At 35.9% G+C, this 23,882-nt stretch overlaps 1 protein-coding gene and 1 long non-coding RNA gene across 3 annotated transcripts in view; one reads left to right on the top strand and one right to left on the bottom strand.

Annotated features, from left to right (window-relative positions):
* Positions 1-257: 257 nt before the first annotated feature.
* On the bottom strand, positions 258-22,643 carry LOC124151940. Of its 2 annotated transcripts, none has more exons than XR_007218075.1 (3): positions 22,565-22,643; positions 18,174-18,374; positions 258-418 (listed from the first exon to the last, which is right to left on the bottom strand). It is a non-coding gene; the product is annotated as an uncharacterized LOC124151940 (long non-coding RNA). The 2 variants fall into 2 exon arrangements; XR_006863429.1 differs by lacking the exon at positions 22,565-22,643 and adding an exon at positions 18,606-18,628.
* The window catches only part of LOC124151894 (homeobox protein Hox-D10-like), a 127,450-nt gene continuing 109,841 nt past the window's right edge, over positions 6,274-23,882 (top strand). The window contains exon 1 of the mRNA XM_046524617.2: positions 6,274-6,509. The gene's annotated coding sequence lies outside the window, so the exon portion shown is untranslated. The remainder of the gene's footprint in view (positions 6,510-23,882) is intronic.

Genomic DNA, 23,882 nt, shown 5'->3' with positions numbered 1-23,882 from the left:
AAATATTAATGTTAATTGTTGTTCTTCATGCATAAAATGTTTTCGCATATTTTTCTAATTTTCATTTCATGCTATATGTATGATTCATCAGACTAAAAGCCCTTTTATATCTGATTACAAACAAATGAAACTGGCTCAAATCTACGAATTCCCATCATGAAGTTAACGCCCATAAGGATTTTGGCTCCATAAAAGGTATCAAATAACGGTAAATCATTTCAAATACACCAACTACATATTATGTCCATTAATGCTGTATGTGTTTTATTTTCGAGATACTGAGTACATGGTTTGCGAGAATTACAAGCATCCTGGAGAGAATATACATACATCAATAGGAATATGACCCTCATCAAAGTTCGTTTTAAATCCGATCCATACTTTGGATGCACCAATTTCTTTGATAAGAGGCATGCATCTGAAAAAGATGAAAATAGACGTCAGTTTTAACGGAAATGTAAATATCCAAACGATTTTCCCCGTTGGGTATTACACATAATTATAGTATTAGGTTATAACCACATGTACATCTGAACCCAAAGTACACTTATGTGAATAAGGAGACAAATATTATCTAAATGATAATTAACAGCTCGTCTAATGTAACTCTAATGAACCCCACATACAACATATCACTTCTTTGTACATAAAGATAAATACTTGCTGAAATGTTTCTAAACATTCTGACATTAAAATGGCTTACAATGAAACACATTGATAATAAACAATAATGTATTAATCGTCCGACATAAATAATTTAGTTTAAAGTAGATACATACCATTAAGTAGTTTGACCTTACAGAGGCGATTTAATCACTTTTGTAAAATTTATAGAAGAAAACAATCAAAGATATTAACGTAAACCATAAAAATATAGTTCAGGGTGATATATAAAACTGTCAAAATAAGGGAATTAAATCGATCGATACCACATTGCCCAGATTACATCAATCGTTTGCAGCATCGCGTGGCAGGTACCCGAGTTATCTCCCTTCTTTAAGGGTTTCATACCGAGCCAGATATGTTGTAGTCGAGACATCTGGTAAACAGTTGTGCACACTTGACGAATGTAATATGTAATCAGGAACAGACTGTCTGTTATAAGCAGAAATGTAGGAATCTCTACACGTGGTGTAAAGAGTTAATGTGCGTTCCAATCTTACCTAACGTCATTTTGTGACGTTAAAACGTAAATACTGAAACTAGGTTGGCTCTGATATATCGTTTTGTCCTGTTGTTTTGAATTGTTATCAGCCCATACACTATTTGGAACTCGATGGTTTTATAAATGGGAGAATAATATTACCTACATGTATATTGTATTAAATGTGATACCACATTGTAGTGTTAAACATACTTGTGGTAAGCCGTTCATATTTTAGCGTGGATACCAGCGTGTCGGCTTAAATATAAGAAGGGTGGAAGAAAAGAACCATTTGTGAGAATTGTATACATTACGTAACATTTGAGGGGGCACGGGTGGCCCAGTCGTCTAAGGCGCTGCGATTCGATGCAGAGTTGCGTCACTTCGGAACGCCAGAAACCTATGATTGTGGGTTCGAATCCCGGTTCGCCCCGATTATGTTTCTAGGTTTGTCAGCACCATACCCGTGCTCATGGGTTTCGCCGAAGTGGTAAACGTCTGAGACCTGCATCACTTCGGGCTTTCCTCCCACATTAAGCTGACACGCCGCGATATAACTGGAATACTGTTAAAAGCGGCGTTAAACTCAACTCACTCACTTAACATTTGAGAGGGATATTCTGAGTGTTCCGGTGTGGATTGAACCTGAATGATAGGTATGAGATGTCCTACGACCAGTGGTCGATTTTCCACAGACACATTTGCAGTTTCATATCAAGATTTAAAAACACAACACCATTTCCATAAGTTCTCAGAGTTTTGAAAGTTTACAATTTATCAAACGTTAAATTTTAAATCTCACAAAACACAATCATCAGAACCGTAGAGCTACCAGCATACATGGAATGAATAAGGTTATTCCTCTGTTATGAGAAAGGGTCGTTTGCTTACCTATATATCCAACAGAAAAACTAAACTGCAGGATCTACAACTGTCCATCGCCCACAAGCAAAACAAAATAATACAGAAAGAGCTACGCCAAAACTATGTGTGTCGACTAAGAATTTGGTGAAAGCCATTCCTTTTGGTAATCATTTAAGTGCCTAACGGTAGTTTTATTAAATGGGTATGTCCCCATGGCAAGCCACACACCATGCAAGTATTTCCCGCACCTCTATGAACCATTGCAAGTGTGTGGCCCACTCATATTTGTTAGAGTAGTTTTCAATCTTTATAAATCATGACTGTCTGTATCGCCTATAACATGGATCAAACTCGACGCAATCACCTTAAGCAGCGTGGTTTCTCATTAGTGGTCTGCAGTGAGATAAAAGGGGAGACCACCCGAGGTCGCCAGACATTGGCTGGAAAAAGGACCTCTTGGGTGGCAAGGTCACAAGCTCGATCCCGAAGGGGCAATAACTCTAGCCACTTTGAACCCAATGACATTCATAGAAGATTGGTTCATTTTAATGGCTGGGACGTAGAATCTCATTCTTGTAAGGCATGAAGCATACGATTAAATAAGTCCACTGAGAATCTACTGGCTTGCAGTGTTAAAAATCTGACCATCCCGTCCACGTTTTTTCGACAGTTAGGTTGCTTGATGTGAAGAAATATGGTCCAAGAAGAAACAGACAGGGTTCCATTTTGAAAGCCGTACTGACGTTTTGAGTTAAAAAATCAATGAATTTAAATTTACTCACTTCACCCGATGATTAATGTTAAAGCATTTATTACACAAAAGCACAAAAGTGTGAAATAGGAGAGTGTTGTATAACGGTTGAAATATAATTGATTTATATTTAATAATATCAGTACCACCAAAGAAGAAGGGGAAATGCTTTGTTCTATATGACGGCCACATGACCATATATCAAGATATCTATGTTTATTTAATAAAGCTGTCAGTACCAGGGAGTGATATCATCCCGTTAGAATTACACATGGTGCCAATCACTGGATTGTATGGTCCAGACTCTTTTTTTCAGAGCGCCGTCATATAGATGGAGTATTGATGAGTACGGCGTTAAACAACAAACAACAAACAAAGAATTACACGTGATAAATTGAATCACATTACTTCATAAGCATTATATTATTGCACGTACTGATTGATAACGTCCTTTTCAAACTTCATACCTCGTATATTTAGGAAATTGTTGAATTCTTATATCATCTTTTACACGAATTTGTGGTTTGGTGTTTCTTTTGAAATGTATGATAACATATTATGTGCTAGTTTAGATATGTTGATAAATCAAGTTACCCTAATGACATCAACCTTATCGGAATCAGGTCCTTATAGCATGTTGCCTGGCAGCGATCCGTGACGATTAAACATGCACGACCATGTACAGGTGAAACCGGTGCTTCTCTGAAACACGCTTTCAGCCTAATTAATCAAATACATTTATTGTATTAATCTAACGCGTCATTTACTTAAAAGGTCCAACTCTTTTAACATCTCGTATGATGTTTATCCAACGTTCCAAGTACATAATATCAAATTAGTCAGGTGAATGGTAATTCAACAATTGCAAATAAACTGTTCTAGTGTAGTTGAAAGAATTATTACTGACTGTGTGTGTTATATTATGTGGGATGAGAATGGCTTGAGCGTCCATTGTGCATATCACACATGTGGTATGTCTAACTGATAATACAGATTCAGCCCTTCATTTCCCTTTTCAAAACCGGATCGGTTGAGAGATGGTGTATGAAGCATGAAAGCTGGTGGTAAAAATACATGAATTTATGTGTCGGAATATATACAAATGTATGTTTAGGTGAATGCATGCAGGTATATTAAATATTTTAAAAATGCACGGAACAGTTGCAAACACTGTTGGGCGTGTTCACCGTTAACATCGAATTGACGAGTTTATTCATGAACATAATATGAAAACGTATCATTGAAATCCGTGTATCTAATACTACAAAACAACCAGTCAGTTATCAAAACATATTTGTTATATACCCCATTATATGAAATATGTAGAAAAAGAATCGTGAGATTGCATGAAGAGAAATCACGCATCCAGATACTGACACAGATTCTACTTTACTACTGAACATATGTAATGTTGGTTTGCGACAAATACATTTACTCGTGCAGCTGAATAAGTAAATATAGAGTCAACATACACATCCTACATGTACTACTAGTGCAGTGTTTTTGATTGACTGGACAAATTTAGGGTTAAAATATACCTGTTTTGTAAAAACTCTTTTCAAACATTTACTTGTTGAACTGAACAATGAAATGCAAATGACTCATGTATATTTAGATATACAGACGTTCAGCGGATATTTAAAAAAAGTAAAATACGTGATATGAAAACGTATGATGAATTTTTATGTCTAATTCATATGTCAAAATAATATTTTCTAAACCATTACGATTGTTTATGTGTATATCAATTTAGTGTGGTTACCAAAGGTCTATTTAAAAAAATAGAGTTCATTTGAAAACACGTATGGTTCATGTTCCATCATAAATGTACTCATTTCAAATATTTTATTTCGTGATATAAAAAAACCCTACTGCATAAAACCTGCGCTTGAGATGACGTATTCACCATGACAGAAATGTTTTCTTGATGACAGAACATAAAACAAAGATATTCAACTGTCGATTTATTACCCGAAAATGAGAATAAATGACAAGTTTAAAACCGCGAACTTGGGTTCACGCGTGAACAAGAAATACGCTAATCTATGACAGGAGAAACTTCGCTAATGAAGGGTTGTATTTTGGAATTGAAGCCGTCTTATGCTGAATGAATTACAGCGACATCTTCAAACATATATAAGAATGAAACACTAAAAAATGACAGTTTATGGTACATTTACAGACTATAAGTTAGTATTTAAAGTCCTTAAACGTTGTTTGGCGGGATTTCGCCTAAACGCTCTCAATAAATCAGAACGATATCATCTAGAAAACACGCATCCTTCACTCAATCTCAAACTTCGCTTTTAATACTGCCTGTCACTCACTCTTGACATAGTGCATGTTTTTGGCCGAATATATTTTCTAAGATTCTAAAGGAAGTGACATTCAGAAATTATAACTCTATTTTTGTGATGACATGCCATTTAATATATAGAAACTTAAATTCTCAACTGATTCAAAAATACAGTTTCTATCGCTGACGTGTTATGCACCCGGTTTGTAATAAAGTCTGAAATAATAAATCTTCTGATATAATTAAAAAAACCGTTCATTGTATTTATTAAAATACATTTCTCTTAAATCCTTATACATACTGATCTTTATGAATTTGATAAAATTCAAGCTCAACATCAGATATTTAAAAACATATGTCGGCGTCATATTATTGGGTGCAAGAATGCATGCTTACATTTGAATCGGGAAGACGATACGTAATGACACTTAAAAAAAGCGCGAATGTCCTGTGTGATTATGGAAAGTGTTTTTATTCGAAGGGAATGGAAAATGGAATGGAATGGTAAATATATTTGTCAAACAAAAACTAATAATGTAATCAATGATTATGTAACGAAAACCAAACATATTTAAATGTGTATTATTTATTTAAAAAATATTTTTGCGTAGATGTTCTGTACATAGAAATAACTACACAAGAGTTAAAGTATGTTTAAACAACGTTGTTTGTTAAGAACCAGTACATGCCGGGGTTGCGTCATGTCCTAGGTTACGTGTGTAACAAAGTCTAAACTATTTCAAACATACCCACATTTATTAGTCAGACTCAAATATATTTACAGATCGTCGTCATATAGCTGGATTATTGCTGAGTGCGGCGTTAAACAACAAACAAACGAACAAACATTTATTAATGACACTTGAGATGATACTGATGAACGAAAACTATTACAATTTCAATCGTGAAGTTTTTTCCTCAGGATGTTAACTTCACATTTAGTGTAACGTTGAAAGAAGCAACATTGGGGATGGATCCTAACGCTGGGTCCCTCCCAGGGGGTGTCCTTGCACGGCGTAGTAATACATAACGAACAAAGCCTTCATGCGCAATCAGACAGCCGAATCACCGTTTTCCAAACGTGGTCGCCTCCGCATTAAGAGAACAGCGAATTTTAACAGCAAAATTAATATTTATCGCCTCGAAATGAAACCATTATTATAATAATTCCCAAACGAATGCAAAAGTCTTGGAATGGTTGGGAAACCCTGATTTGTTTTCTGCTCGTTCATCGAGCAAGCCAAACCGTTTGTGAAGATTGCAGAGCTGTTTGTTACATACTACAGTAATAAATCCATGTCAACTTTTGAGGAAAAAAGAATCTTCGTATTCATTCTGTAGCTTATCTGTCCACTCACTGACATTTTCACGTTTCAAAGGAAGGACTGAAGGAAGGACGAACGCAGGCAATTGTTGAGAAAAACGAATCCAAGCACAGAAATTGGCGAAATCAGGTGAGCATGAACTGTTACCCCCTGACCACATCTGGGGTTCTGTTTTAAATAGTAAATGCAAGGCCTTATATGCATGAGATATTTTATGTTCGATGGGTGCTAAAATACCCGCACCTCTTTTATCGTACAAGGTTACTGTAGCGTTTGTGGTAATGGTGTACAGGAGAAGAGGGGAGATAGGGGTTCGTTTACCCTGGACCATGAAATCATTTATTGCTGTGTTTATATGATGAACGGATATTATACTCACACTCAGTAAAGAATAAAAGTAGCATAAAAGCCTCGCCTTGTCTTATCACCCGCGGAAGGGATGTCGTCATTTTATTACGTGTTATTCTACCCTTGTCTCAAAATTAAGCAATGAAACCATCCCGAATCACCCTTCTGTGGCACTGGCCAGTTCAAATTTGTCTAAGTTACACAATTCTTGGGGCGTCAGGACACCAAACCACATTTATAACAACTCATGTAATTTGGAGTCCAATAACTTCGAAAGGAAATAGAATCTTTATACCTTAAGCTCCCACTCTCGGGTCCTCCTTGCTCAATATCGTTTCTCGGAGTGAGTTTGAGAATCAAATTTAGACGGGCCGTCCCATCCTGTCTAAGAAGCTGTTCGGCCTGTGCCAGGAGTGGAAATTCTAATTACTCAAAGACTGGGAAGAAGGGGCATAAACTGTTGTACTGATTAATCATATAAAAGAGAATATTGCCCGTTTTATGACACTCATAGCGCAAAAAATGACACATAAATACCCCACGTAATTGAAAAATTTGATCGAGTCGACTCATCTTCAAAGAGCTTGGCTCAAGATATGTGATCCATTTCGGCAGAGGGGCACTGGATCTCCTTTCTACAGATTCCTAAATCAAGCCCATGCCTTTGTTAAAGCGGATTGATCTAACCTATTTCCTTGGAGCGAATTATTTCCCTTTTTCAAGAGACGCTATGGGGTAATGAAAAAAAATATATCATTGAATATGCAAAGAGGGTTCGCAAGATGCTGCCCCTAGAGCTCTTCAGGGGAAACTGTAGCAAAGCGCCACTGAATAAATACCACCCTAACACTAAAGAGAATTCCATTAGAAAAATGAAATAATAAATATGCGTATCCTTTTCGCGTTTCTTGCATTGTCTTTGCAATTGAGGAGTATGGCTTTCTGGAATATTGTGCATAAAACCCAATAGAAAGAGTCATATATCTTCTCAAGACATCTCAAGCTTCTAATTTGATGCAGTTGGACGGGAGGCTTGTATTAGGCTGGTTGATGTAAATGCTTCAAATTCAATAAATCACGCATAAGGACAACGTCTAAGTCATTCTTAGAAAATATGTAGCAATTACATTGAAAACAGGCCACAGGGCGAATTTGCATTATTGTTGTTGGGCACTGCTGATATGTAAATGATCGATCTAAACAAATACTATAAATGTGCATGTCATTCATAACCAATATAGGAAATATACATATTAATCATAATTTAGCCATAGCAAGTCTAGTAGTTCAATTTTTTAATAACTCGTCGATTCTGTGTGTGAAAAAAACTTATATAGGATCCATCTGTCATATCATTTCAAACATTGAGAGTTCTCGGGAAAATCATGCAAATTTATAACAGATGTTTCACAAACATGAAGAGAATTAGATGATAAAATCAGATTGCTTTGATAAAGACGAGCTCGTTCTCACACTGATCGATCAGAATTAATTTGCAACGGAGCATGCTGTTTTTTTTTAAATCATTGGATTACATAGTAATTAGGGATAAGCAAGGCATTATTTGGCGACGAACGAAAATGGAACAACATGGCGTAACGAACACTGAACGTTGAAATTAAATACTATAGAGATATATTAGGGATGCAAATTTCAGGGCGTGGATTGTTGAGAGACGAATTAAGAATATGTTAGTTTAAAGAATAATTACAAATGGTGTATTTAATTTATCTTGTAACAGTGATTAGATGTACGCGACAGGAAGAGCAACGTTGTGGGGTTTAATTTAGTTGTAATTGTAAAACTAAACATATCCAAATAAAATCTACCTTCCTTTATGTCAATGGTCAAATGTATGAGAATATTGCGAATATTTACAATTTCTTTAAAACAATAATCTTAGGCAGGTTATTGTAATGATATATTAAGTGGAATAGACGCACGTTAATCATAAATATGAGGAGAAAGTTAAATATCGCCATGAAAAAAACACATTCATATGAACATGAAAATAAAGTCAAAATTAAACTGCTTCGAGTTAAAGGTAATGGTGATTAAGCAACACTATATAAATATGAACAATATCTTTAATTGTATGATTATTTAATTCTTTTTCAAGATCACATGTACACTAGAAAGGACATGTTCAATATTGCACTACGCTTACACCCTACCAACACGTTAAATATTTATGGCGTCCCTTTCTAAGGATCATTTGATACATTATAGTCTTTCAGTTATTGTTGATAACGATTACCTAATGATTACCACGTTTTATGTTACATTTGAGTGAATAATAACTAATAATAATTCAGTGGAATCGGCAGCAAGGGTAAAATAAACACGTAATCTCCCAGAACCTGTCAATTAATTCGATGTCCTGTTTTCAGCTCAATGATGATTCCCCGATGGTTTGTTTGCATTCTTTCTAATTAATAATGCAATATGTTACGCATAAAATTGACGCTTCAAGCCAGCTCCAATTGCTGTATGAGTAGCTGTACATAATCAAGCATTTATACAGGTCTGACAAGATCAACGATGCATACAACGCAAGCTATTTTACTACACATCACTTAATAAAAATTAACAAATCTTTTCACTATCAACGAAATAATTTATTTTTGTTGCAAAATATACAAAAAATTAATAGGTTTCTTGTTACATAATGCACCGATCAAGACCAGGCTGTTAAATGTTTTAAAAAATACTTGGATGAGAGATTTTATAATTGCTGTCAGATTTTGATTTAGTTTTGAAGTAAGTTCTTATGAAATCGTTGTTTCAAGATACACAGAGTACCTTGAACGAACATGAGGAAAACTGTTTAGAATATTGGGAGAGTCGGTGTGCAGATATTCTCTCTGGTTTCTATCACATGGTACCAACATTTTATCTTGACAATTATTGGAGACTATAAATGATTTATCATATACAAATCCTGCCCTGGAAGATAGGTGAAATTCGACTGATAGGGCATACGAAACCCTTCGGATTTGCATTGTTTAGGATATATATGTAATGTTGTAGTAAATTAGTTAGTATTTTAACATCCAATTACATTCATTTTGTCAACAGTGATTGGTAAAAACGTGTGATTGGCATTTTCCGTTGTTCGCAAAGTTGCCGTTTTAGACATTCTGGTATATTCGTTTTCAGTTTTGAACAGTATACTCATTGTACTGTATTCACGAACACGTGGTATAATAACTTTTTGACAGTGATAAATAAACACATACTCATGATATAGTCGGAATCGTACAATCAAACGAGACTTTCTTGTGACTGTTTTTCCCTTTCATTAAACAATGTGAAACTATTTCCCAAACTTTAATATCCCTCAGATAAGTGACATGACTTGATACTAGGGAAGGGCATAAAATTTAACATCTATTTGCCAAATTTGTTTTGAATACACACAGCAAAATGATAACGATGGAAGGTGAATGGCTACATTTCCAGTTGCCAAATACAATATGTATCAAGAACACAGGTGAAACTAATAGTACACACTAACATTTGGAAATGATAGTAATCTGAAACATGACATTCCATCATGATTCAGTCTCGAAGCACCACATTAACACCCATCAAAGCTAAACGCAAGGTCCTAGAAAATACATATTCGTGATAATGAGACATATTTAAATACGTTATATTTATTTAAACACAGTCGTAGACAGGTATATCGTGACATGTGTAATCAATAGCAACATCTCTGATCACTAGGAAGCGGGGAAAGATGAAGATGCTGAGTTTTTAGACAAATACACGGTAAAACAAAGGGATATATATTTGTACGCATGCCTGTTATAAAGTAAAATGAATGTAATTGCTACAAAGGAGTGTTCCTATAACGTTTATCTGTCTGTTTACCATGTCCTGACAGGATAGAACGATTACTTTATGTACCAATAGATCAGTTAAAAGAGGAGATAAAGATTTTTAATGGAGTGCATTAAGTACACAACATTTAATGGAATTTATATGTTTTATTAAAGAATAACTTTCGTATTTAACACAAATTTATACACGTGTTAAGAAGCTTCACCGAGATCGTTTTACATCTGATGCATTATGAAACAGAGTATTTCAAAGCGGTTTTATTATTTTGAAAGCAGGTATTAGGTTAACGTAGCGAAGGTTTACAGTAACGTTTGGAGTATTACAACATAAATATGATTGAGAGTTGATTTTTACGCCAGCTGTAATGGCGACACAAAACACTTTTTTTTATGAAATCGTGGTAAAAAGTCTGTAAGAAGTCTGTGTAGTTTTTGTTGGAAGTAAGTATAGGTTATATTTTGTCACATTACACATTAGCATGGAATGTCATTTGCATGATATATTGACACGGACTCTTTGGACCAATATATAGTCGTAACAAATCAATAAAATGATTGTTTTAGTCAGGAGAATAACTGGCACGAATGGCTTTATGTGATATACAATACACGAGCTGTTAGGAAATAAACGGATGCTTATTTCTAGATAAATAAAAAGAGCAACACCTGTTTCATGAACATATATTAACGATATTTAACTCTAGAGCCGTAGTGATGAATAAATTTCTTTCTCTAAAACATGCCTTATATGGAACGAGATGCCTGGGTGTACATAATACGGCATGGCTTGTTGTTAAGCAGGTGATCGGTGATTGGTGATCGGTGATCGATGATCGGTCAGATCAAAACTGGAAATGAACATACAACCATTTGTGAAATTGTTACAATAAACATAGTTGATTAGTGAAAATATTTTTAGAAAACGTTTGTAAAAATATTTTAAACACCACCTCCACTGTAATAATAATAATGATAATAATAATAATAATAATAATGGTATCTCTTATTAAAATTTGCACATTGTTCATTTGATAAACATATTTGGAATCATATCAAGGAAGATTTTTTAAAAATTTTTAAATGAAATATTTCCGAATTTTCGTATAGAACACTGAACGAGGATACATGTCAGTGACCGACCTTGTGCAGTGATAAGATGGTTAGAATGGTTAAAGGAAATGTATGCTTATTCGTAAAGTTTTCTATACCATTAACACCCTTAATCGTATATATAGTTAAAATGGGTGCACAGAATGATTTAAAGCCAATCTATTGGAGGATTTCGTAGGAGATTAAGCTCGCTAATATCATACGTCACTTCATTTAAAACATCATCCGTCGCGAGGTTTTTATGGTTTCTATGACTGAACATTACATTAATCAAATCTCGTAAGTTGCCTTGCATCGTCACTACAAAGACTTTTTTCGCATAAAGGATAAGGAAGGGTCATCATTCTCACGCCGTTGCGTGCCCATTGCTTTATGGGTAATGAGTGGAATGTGCGATACACTGCTTCTAAGGCACCTCGGGGCCATATTTTTGAAATATTCCTGCAAAGAGTACCAGCTAATTTGTGTACAATGATTATGCTGTGTTTATAACTGTGTTATATCCGGATTTGTTTAACGATCTAGTAGTTCTGGGCTCGTCTTTCTTATCGGTGGGAATCACTTTCAAAATAATGACTATCTTGCTGTAAACGCAAATCATGGGATTTGAGTTATGATCACCTATTGACAACATATAGCTGCTAGCGTTATTCCACATTAGCTGTTTTTGTCGCACACTACTCATTTTGTTACGTTTAAGCTCATTTAGCATGCATTTTGATCGTTCCTAATACGAATATTACACCTCCATAATGTTGTTTAATACCCATTTTGGTCTTGCTCTTGGCCTTTTAACGATTGACTTGGTAAATTTAACGACTTTCCAAAGCTGAATTTTATTTTAAATACACGGAATATGTGCCAGTGTGATAGTGTTTTCAAATCCAATTACCGAAAACAGCTTATAGTTTGAATTATCAGCTAATACTAAAATAATCTTAATAAACACTTTGGGAAACTTTCAGAAAGGCCATTATATTATTGGACTATGCATTCTTAAACGCGTGTATTACGACTTTCTGAACTTTTTAATTTTTTATTTCTTTTATCAGTTAATGACCAAGCATGATTGTGCTTTCGTCCGAGGTACATGCGTTCAAATGTGTCAGTGTGTAACAGCACAGGTTATTTAGTTTGATTCATTTTGTTTCAAGAGAATCGATAAGACTTAGGGAAAGTATGTCTCTGAGGTCCTTTCTGATCCTTTCTGACATATAAAGTAAAATGAAATTTTATGTTTATTAATTTTGTTGAGTTAGGGTAATATAGGTTTTTTTCTGTTCCATTTGAAGGCACAAACACTAAGAAGTGGAGCGAGTATAATTTCCTGTGAAACAATTGCATTAGATTATCACATTAAAATATCTTGTATTCACATGCAACTTATTCGATAAGAACCAGATTGTTGGTAAAGCAATTTTCTTCCTTTCGTACATGCGCATGTGCAGAAAGCGTGTAATTTGTTGAATCTCAAAAGCTTTTCAGCAACACATGTGCAGATTTCCATTAGAAAATAACCCTATTTATATGCGAGGGTGGATGGTATAACATTTCAAAGATTTCTACAAGTATGATTCAACATAACACCACACCTGCGAGAAGTTTTCCCTTACACTCATTATTTACAAATTGTTTTCAGGAAAGTAGTGCGGGTGTTTCTTTGAAGTAAAGTTATGTGCCGGCCCCTCGTAAAGGCCTCCAATTGAAGGGAAGCCGCGTCTTAGCACGGAGGTGCTTCTCCCTAATAAAACAATTCCCACCTTTCGTCGTGAACCGCCGAGAGACCATTAGCCGACGCAATGTAAATACCCGATTTGAAATTAGACCCGTAATGCTATGTTGTCCATTGTACGTATGGGGTTTAAGTCTTATCAGCCCAACTTACATACCCTCAGAAACTTATAAACTGTCATTGCACTTCCATATAACGTATTTTAGACAAAACTTATGTCCTCGTGAGAGACCGCGACCTAAATTCGACGCTCATATAATCTTGGTTAAGAGCAAGTTTCAGCACGCACTGTTGTGACGTTTTGAGGGGAGCTTATGACCATCACGTGGTGTGATCGACTTTTCTCGCCATAGCTCGAATTTAAAGGACATTTTCGAAAACCCGGAACGGAATAAGATTATAATGGCATAAAGTCGTATTTACATTCGTGTAATTAACAATTTTGTAAAAGGGCGCAAGACAATTTCTAGAGAGAGCGTAAATTGAGAATAATGTGATTAAGTGCCTCGTTCATAAATGTGTGGGGTTTACAAAGAATTCTAAAAAAAACAACAGTTTCTTCCATTTGTCTCCTTTTTTTTCATTCTGCCTTTTCCGATGTGGATTTATGTTGTTTTTTTTAATAAAAAACGTGGAACATGTGGAACACCATATCCACACTGAAAAAATACTGACAGGAACATAACTCAAGCAGCTATCTTAGTTGTGTCGAGATTAACCATTTTCTTAAATCGTGTGAGTAATATTTCATGTTTCGTGTTTGTTTCCTACCCTGCTGAGCTCCTATTTTGATATAACCTCCTTGAGGTAAATGGTAAAATATGGCTTGGGACAAATAAGGAACGAGAATGATTTAAATGAGAAATCGGGTAGGTCTAAAACCGAACCCCTCCTGAGCAGACCGGAACATTTCTAAAGCCGCGTGGGTAGACAATGTAATATTACCAGAAACAGAATATCCCGAAGTAGTTCAATTATACACCGCTTGGCGCGATACACTTTACCCAACAGAGAAACGCGAGAGAGATCCCGCGACACCTACGATAATTTACGAGAACACCGTGCCGAGCTTGCTTCCTACGCTGTGAGGAGCTGTAAAGAGCTGTTTGCGTGTGGTACTAGCTTGCAGAAGACTACAGTCAGATGGCGAAGCTTTTTACGCTGTGAGAAAACATGTTAAAAGAACACATTTATTCCTTGTTTACAATTTTTTACCGACTTTCTAAGCATCTTCTAGCTTTGATCTTTCGGCAAATTTGTTTTTCTACTGTGATATATGGGCGCAGCTTCCAGCGAGATATTTTCAGTTGCTCCGAATTTCCAAAAAGCTATTGTTGTTTCTCCTCTTTATGCAATACGTTCCCAGCCAATATGATCCGACAATTTCATAATTTTGTCTGTTAATCTCTTCAAAAGGCCAGCGAACGCTAATTACCAGCCCAATTGCACAGCCGCGTATCGTATTCAGCTTACAATTGCAAGTATTCTGGCGAACATATTCCTTGTTTTCTCATAATAGATGCAAAATGTGATAATAAATTCGGGTTCGCTTGGAAGCAAATATAACAGGGCATTTCATCAAAGAACATTTTACAGTATCGGGCATAGCAGTCAACGTTGTGCGGTTATGAAGATATTCGTTATATACCCCCAATAAACCAAAGACACTTTCATCGGTCACAATCGCGATGACATGAAAAACATACTCCGACTTTTCTTAAAGCACATCGCCCATATAACACATAACATACGAGACAGCCAAAGTCTGAACGACATTACTGTTAAGTGTGCATGCATTCATCGAATTCTTGATATGTCAAACATGGTTAAAACGACATGTATGCTCTTATCGAAGCTACCGAACTTACCTGTGTTACTGCTGTAAAAATCATTGGCCATGGATCGTCGCCAATGGGACGTGCTACGCAGGATTTCTCAATTTAGCAAATGAAACTTTTTTCAGATAGTTTTTTTTTCAGATGGTTTGTGTCGAGACACATATGTGTGATAATCACAATAAGGTTTTCGTGAACTTTTTATACACATTTATAATTAACATACTTCCGAATCAATGTATAGGATCATATCAGTAATGATATATTTAAAAAAAGCATTATGTTGCTTTTGTTAAAGGCTGATTTAAAAAAGATCGCGATAATTGTTGCTGTTATCAGTATAAATGCTATTTTAGAACGATATATTTGTTGCGTGAGTACATTTTCTGACAAGTATATCGGTTTTAGAAATTTTGTTCATAGATGTTCCCGATGACAATAATTATTAAATGTGTATAAACTACAACAACATGTTTATAGTAAACACCATGGGCATGGACACACTTATTTTTAAAACACTGTTTACTTTCTTTATTAATTAATGTGAAACACAGAGAACCAAATTTGTTTCATTTACAATAATTAATCGACGTATGTCAAAACCAGTAATATGGTTGGTTATCATAGGAAACATGTTTCGTTATAAATTAGAAATACATGTGATGAAGAAACAAAATAATCGTGACAGCAGGAAAATATATTTTCACTTACCCCTAGTCTTATTTCGCATTAGCCTGGAAGGGAGATAACTCTAATTAAGACTTACGTAACAACATCAATTATTTCACAGCAAAAACTCAAACTGGAACATGTCACGAACGGTGAAATATTGCTTCTTAATGTAATCCTTTTGAAAAGGCCAGCTTTCAGCCCCAATAAAAATTGGTTAATGTAACAAGTAAATTGGCACACATGTTCAGGTGCTGTGCACTGCCTTTGAACATACACATTATTTAAAAAACACACGTTTTTTTTCACATTTGCATCGAGTTGTTAATATAAAAGAATACTACTTTTCCAAAAACAAATATTAAATTTTAAGGGTGTTCGTTAAATATATAATTCAGCTTTCTAACAACGAGTTGTATTATGGACATGCGCAGTTCAGTTGATTGATTTTACACCTGCCAACATTGAAATAGGTTTGTATTTTGTTCCCTCAAGATCAAAGCACTGATGTCGAATAAATCCTCCCGGAAAAACAAAAAGAGAAATCGGCGTGATATAAAAACGGAAAACTGTCTTGTTAACTGATGTGAAAAACTCTAAAATGCATTAGCATTCTACAATGACAAATGTTTTTCCTAAGACATTCAATCTACTGCACGAAATCACTGATTACTTGGTATGGTCCGAATATCGATGTGACAATGGCGTGTGGTGGTGACGATCCGTCTAATGTGTGGAGGTTTATAATCCCTTGTAGATCACCTACATTTCCTATTTTAATCACAGGGAGGTGCTTTGAATATTCTCCCCCTGTCGAGAGGAACAAAATTCCGAATACGAAAGATCCTTTGAAGCGAACGGGAGAACTTTTCTCTAGTAATATTTCCGTCAGCGCTGCTACAGAATGGCGGCCGTTCCTTTGCTAATAGACGGGTAGAATCATTCACCGCGATGAATGATTTTCACTCTAAATGAGAAAACCGCACCGAGATCATAAAATAATATGAAGTTGTGCTTTTGCGGCAGTTTGCTCAATGCTTAAAACGTGTCCACATGAGGCGAAGAATCTAAGCGTGCGGCGAAACGCTTGGCTTAATTTTGAAAAAGAACCTTTGTAAAATTGCTCTATCGTCCTTTTGCCCTCACCATGGGAAATATCCCTCATTGTGAAATTTGTTTACATCAGATTTATTTATGCAAGCTTAAAGGCTATAAAGTTATATTTTTATTGTGTTTAATGGTATTTGAAGAATATATCAAAGGGACAAGAGAGATGTGAGCTATTGATGTTTGCTCATGTTTGTATAGAAATGTCTTTGATATTTTTCACTGATGTTTTGTCAAAAGTGTTATTATTGGTGTATAGGAATAAGTTCGTAAGACACTTTAAGAAGAAGAAGAAGAAGAAGAAGAAGAAGAAGTAATGATCATTACCCGCACGGGAGCGATCGTATGTAGGCTACAAGGTTTAAACCATACACGTGTTAACTTTATAAAAAATAATAACATTTTAATACCGGGGTTTTGACAGATTGACAAACCACGTAATCAACCATGGACGTGATACTTGATTAGTTGATATTTCATGATAAAATGGGACACCTCAACGATTCCCTGAGTTTATAATTGAGAGTTACGCGTGATCAGATCATCAGGGATACACGACAATGAACGTTTTCTGGTCCTTTTGAACTGAGAATGGTAATTTCTGATCGACTTAATTAACATGAACACTGACTATTGGCTTGAAATGTCAACCAAACCCGCGTTTAATCAGTAATCTCTTTCCACCACCTTAACCCTATCGTTATTCATAAAACTCTTTAAACAAACGACCACAACGAACAATCTAAACACCTTGGTGTTTTTCTAAGCTCGGTGTCATTAATATTATGATTGCAGAGCGTCGAATATGTCAGTATAAATTTATCCGGTGAAAGCTAACGAAGAAAACGATAGCACTCCTTAAAATACATTATGCCACACAAGACTACCGTCAATACAAGAGATTAAGGGATGGCTCAGTTGATACTGTTTTGCTATTTTAGAAATAAGGTAATTTCTATGCTGAATGTGTGCGCGGATTGTCTAAGGTGTTTGACTGGTAAGAGAATAGGTCAAATGTCACCACAGAAGCTATCGAGATAGTTCTAGAATGATAATCTGCCTCACCCGTAGCTGACGGCCTCAAGAACTTGATAACTACCTTTTCTGAAAAGACGAGTAGTCATCGGCGACATCAAAGGTTTCTTACCTGTAAGCTTATACTGCCTAGTCTTTTTAAGTCCAGGTGTTGGCGGAGGCATATGTCATGGTGAATCGTATTTCTCCAGGTAGTATCGTTGCCACAGAGAACATCCAAAGTAGAAGTTGATTAAACATGGGCAAGTCCTTGTTCTAAGTCTACACTGCTTTGATCTCCCCAGTTAACTAATGCAGGCCTGAGCTGGAAACCCTATTGTAAGAACGAAAGGTATAAAAGCATGTTTATTACAATGTTATAACCGAGCAAACTCAAGCGATTCGCAAACGGAATGAGAGACATATAAAACTAGAAAGTGGGGATTTTCAAATGAACGCTGTTATTCCTCCGCATCTGTGGGAAAAGGGGCGGAGGAATAAAAACCTGCAATACTGCTGCCATAATATTCAAGCCAAGGGTATTAAAAAGCCCTTGTAAGCTTACAGGCCATTCATTCCCACTAGCCGTCCGCAAAAAAGACAATTGAAAGTTACTTTAATTGTACATCTTGCATCGACATATAAGCCGACACAAGATTTTTATGCACATTTTATAGCAAGTGAGATCGTTTGAGCTCGCAGGATAGCCGGTAAAGGGGGCATAGAAGCGAGTTCAAAGTGTGGGGTCCCAACTTGCTCCTAGGGTCGACCCCTCCCCCCAGCCAGGAGCGACTGGTTTGCGTCATCTTGAAATTGGCAAAATTCTGACATTCATTTTCGTTTTAAATTCTCCCCCCCATGGGAGAACGACATCACGTGATTACGCCCGATGTAAAAAAGTTATGACCGTCTAGCGTAATGGTTACTATGGAAACGAAAATAATGTTGACCTTCCCAGGTTTTTTTGTGTCTTTGGCCCGGCTTTAGAGTAAAGAGATGATTAAAGGAAAGGAATATTACATTATTTTCAAAGGCATTCTCTTAATATTATGGCCACGGGTCGACCCGGACTCCAATGATATCCAACTTGGCCACCACCAATTTCAATATCACCGGGTGATGAAAACAAAAATCTGCTTATAAAGTGTGAATCTGGGCAAATCGTAAAATCCTGATTGTAAAATTTTTATAGCTTTTTGTGATTTCCTTAACAAAGAGATAAGTCGCCCTTAGCCTGGCTCATGTTGAGTCCGCATGGTGGAAAGAATAGCCATAAAATGTGACCTTCGCACAATCAGAGCTCTCGCATCTTTACACAAGCTAATGAAATACACACCATTTAAAGCTACATTTCCACAACTTTTTTAAAAATCATTTGTTCGCACAAGTATTTCTTTCACGTTTGATTGTAATCAAATCGACAATCAGACAATTAGCGATCACAGCCGAACATCCCAGCAACTTAAAATTGCTGGCATAAAATTTAAATTGTATCTTGAAAAAAATGTTAGGTATCATTAAAGTAATGAGAGTTGAAATTTACAGACATTATTTTTTGTTAGATACAATGTTGTACGTGTCTGAAATTTATATGGTTCTAAAACGTAATGGAGGTCGTCCACTTTTATTCCAGTATCAGTTTTACACAAAAGCAGAAAAAAACATTTTTCGATGAAACCAGATAATCGTTTAGAAACAACTTTAAAAATGACACCGCCAGTTTCAATGCAAAGGCATGATAACCATCTTATGTTATTTGAGAAAATGTGAAGTTTATGATTATCATTTATTGTTTCATTTCATTTTGCGACTGAACAACATGTTTTGAGATACTATTCGAAAATTATTTATTTTATAGATATTGTTTTCAAGGATATTCATTAAAATAAACCTACGTTTAGTCCTGCATCAGGACCGTGGATTATATTTAATTTATGAAAACAAAACCAATCTAGATAGATGTAAAAGCAAGTCTAGGCAGCTCTAGCCAGATGAAATCAGAATCAGGATTTTTTTGTCTTTATTTTGGAGGAGAGAAATGTATTGTGTAATGAAAGATTCCATAGACTATGTGTTATTCTAACCTACGTCTTGTACTTGCTTGTAGGTTTGAATCTCACTCAAAAGCATTTGTTTACACAGTGTTTAGGTATAATTGGTAATACACTCTGGCCCCAAACGAGCATACATACTAAGTTATAAATGTGATTACTGAATGAGTAAATCCGTTACATCAATATCTATATAGATGTACTAATGAAATATCTCAAGCAGAGATAGTAAAAGTCAAATTTGAAAAAAGAGTCGGTTGAAACGAAATTCATGTTAATCGAGAACAAGTTTCTGTTCGGGCAAATAATGAAATTCGGATGTAAAGAATTAATTTAATCTCCACAAGGATCAGGTGTTGACTGTAACGAGAGTTGTATTTTAAGAATCTAAATGAAGAAACACAGTTTTTTATTTCATTACAAAAAAGTGATCCATGTTTTAGTATTTTACGGTTCATATCTTCAATAAAACGTACGATTTTGTACATGTGAATGAATGGTCTTAACTTAATTCTATATAATTCAGCTCACGATTCTTAAAAAAGCTGCATGCACATAATGTTCTCTTTAAAAAGCGTAATTGTACATTCATACCGGCATTGTACCCGCACTTGGTTTTATTTATAAATACCGGATACTACACGACAAACGTTATTATTTTTCTGACAAAAGACCACAGGTAGAATATCTGCTTTGCATTAGAAAACCCCAATTAGGAATCTGCATTGAGATCTTACCTTTGTGCTATTCACACAATCAATTAAGACTGTTGTAAATGCAGAATGTAACGGGAACCATCTTATGTCTCCGAGTACAGTGAACAGTCCAAAAGTATGTTCATTTCATGAAATAAATGGTTGGAGCAATTACTTGGAGCATTTATCGCAAAAGAATATGTTTGTGTCTTAAAGTATGAAAACATTTGACAATTGTTAGGAGCAATTGACAAGAACATTCTTTATCGTCTTCAATAAAATGCACAATAGAAGAAAGGAGCCAATCCTATTTTTCTAATTCTCTTTATCAAAACACTTTGCAACGAACTGACAAAAAACTTTTAAGTGTTATGTAGAAATAGATTATAGCTTTGACGTGATGCAATTTTACCTGTTAATTAAAATTGCAACATCGTCTATTCAATAAATGCAAAAATAAACGGTTAATCGGAAATAGCATTTTCATGTATTTGTAAATTTTGTAATTGCTCAGAGACGTAAGATTGATGAAAAACACAAGTCCTCATTTAACAGCCCTTGGAGTATTTGGTGACATGTGTAACAGCATATTTGGCGATGCATCCATTGCTACACATCGTTGGTGAATGGTATGGTCTCGATAAGGAGCAAAGCATTTCACCCTTAATGACAGACAACATATAACGTCTTAATTTCATATGCACCATTTTCTACATTTTTGTCTTCGTAAATGAACACAAACATTCTGTACTTCATCTGTCATTTCTGATTTATGATATGTATTTGGAAGCAAGGCAGTACATCAATATGTACAAAATGCCCCATTTTGCAAAGAGTTTTCCTTTGATAATATGTGGCAATCCTTGTTTGCTTTCGGTAAACCATCAATAACAGTGAAAATTAAGGTAAAATAGTCAACATCCACCAGTCCCAACACACACACACACACACACACACACACACACACACACACACACACACACACACACACACACACACACACACACACACACACACACAACACACACACACACACACACACACACAGAGAGAGAGACACAGAGAGAGAGAGAGAGAGAGAGAGAGAGAGAGAGACACACACACACACTAACACACACACTAACACCCACACACTAACACCCACACCCACACACTTACACACACTAACACATACACATACACCCCCACCACCAAGTTTACTACAAATGTAAAATATGCCTATGTAATATATCAAATGCATTTATACATTCATATCAACTATTTATATATACCCTCTCTAAATATTTGTTTTACTCAGACTAAACACTGCAAAATGTGTTAATATACTTATTCAAATATGGTTTGTTTGTACACTGTATGCATGTTAACATCATAACAGATGCGTATGTTGGATATTGTATCCTATATTAATCTGACACTTTCAAAAACCTGTTCGGATAACGTTCCTTGTCTCACGATACACGGAAGACGTACATACCATATTATCATTATCAAGCAATGGGCGCAATTAAAACAATGTACACAATAAAACATATGCAATTGATATTTAAGCATGTGCATAGATACCTTGAAAGACCGCTAAGAAGATGATTCTTACAAATGCAAGACTTGCAATGCACCTGGTGGTGGGTCGAGTAGATTCTTCCAAAAGTAATTTGGTGATAGCACAAGAAAGTGAATACTCTAACTTTCGACATATTATTATGTGTAAATGTTTCATTGACCTATCTGTTCTCCTTGCTAAACACCGTGCACCCACAATTCTTAAACAAACTCACCTGTAGCAGATTTACTCAAGAGAGCGTTTAAGTAAATTCTCAATGCATGGGCGCTGTCAAATATATCGCTGCCTACTTCTCAAAGTTAATGTCCAGACTTTTACAAGGATGCATTGCAGACTATCATTTAGAAACCAGATAATTTCCCACCCAAATGTTATCATAACACCTGTTGCCTGGGATTAGTACACAAAATTAAAATCAAATTTAGCTTTTAAGTCTCAGTTTCCAAATTAATCCATACTAAATGGCACCCGGCATATATCGTACGTACAATACAATAGGGACTATATATCATGGGTATACGATATCTCCCTCATTCGAGAAGATAGAGAATATCCTCGACCGTGACTCATAGGCCTCATACAGGGATCGTGGACGGGTGTGATACATCCCTGGCGATCACTCAGCTACGTAGGTGTGCTCCATATATCATTGTGGATCCTCAGATTGCTAATCTTCAATGGGTGGTCGCTTAGATTTCACGAGTGATCTTAGCCATAGAAATACCATAGCTCATCCTCACTACACCTAGTTCTCAATGTGACACTAGGCCTTATAATGAGATGATAGCCAGCTAGACCATTATAGTGACGTTCCCAGCATGCTTTTCGCATTTTTTTCGGTTTGTAGACATAACCTAAATGCCACCCGATACTTAAACACAACTCTGGCTGGTCATAGTGAAACCATTAGGATTTTCATGACTGTTCATAGTGAAAAAACTTTTTTGTAATATAATGCATTTTGTCACACTGGCCAGTCACATATATAAAAAAATGTCTGGAAGTACACGATGTATTCCCAACTCCATCAGGATTTACATGGTGTATTCCGGTACTCAGGCCAGTCAGGGCTATACCATCAGGATGTACACGATGCATTCCGTCACCCTAGACGGTCATGCTAAAATCGTTGGGATGTATTCCGTCCCTCTGGCCAGTCCTGATAGAACCATCGGGGATTTACATGATGTATTCCGTCACTCTGGCCAGTCCTGATAGAACCATCGGGGATTTACATGATGTATTCCGTCACTCTGGCCAGTCCTGATAGAACCATCGGGGATTTACATGATGTATTCCGTCACTCTGGCCAGTCCTGATAGAACCATCGGGGATTTACATGATGTATTCCGTCACTCTGGCCAGTCCTGATAGAACCATCGGGGATTTACATGATGTATTCCGTCCCTCTGGCCAGTCATGATAAAACCATCGGGGATTTACATGATGTATTCCGTCACTCTGGCCAGTCCTGATAGAACCATCGGGGATTTACATGATGTATTCCGTCACTCTGGCCAGTCCTGATAAAA

The sequence above is a fragment of the Haliotis rufescens genome, unplaced genomic scaffold (genome assembly GCF_023055435.1).
Source record: "Haliotis rufescens isolate VD_foot unplaced genomic scaffold, xgHalRufe1.0.p SCAF_4, whole genome shotgun sequence".
NCBI lineage: Eukaryota > Metazoa > Mollusca > Gastropoda > Lepetellida > Haliotidae > Haliotis > Haliotis rufescens.
The sequence above is the reverse complement of the archived record's forward strand: the minus strand, read 5'-3'. Positions and strand labels throughout refer to the sequence as shown.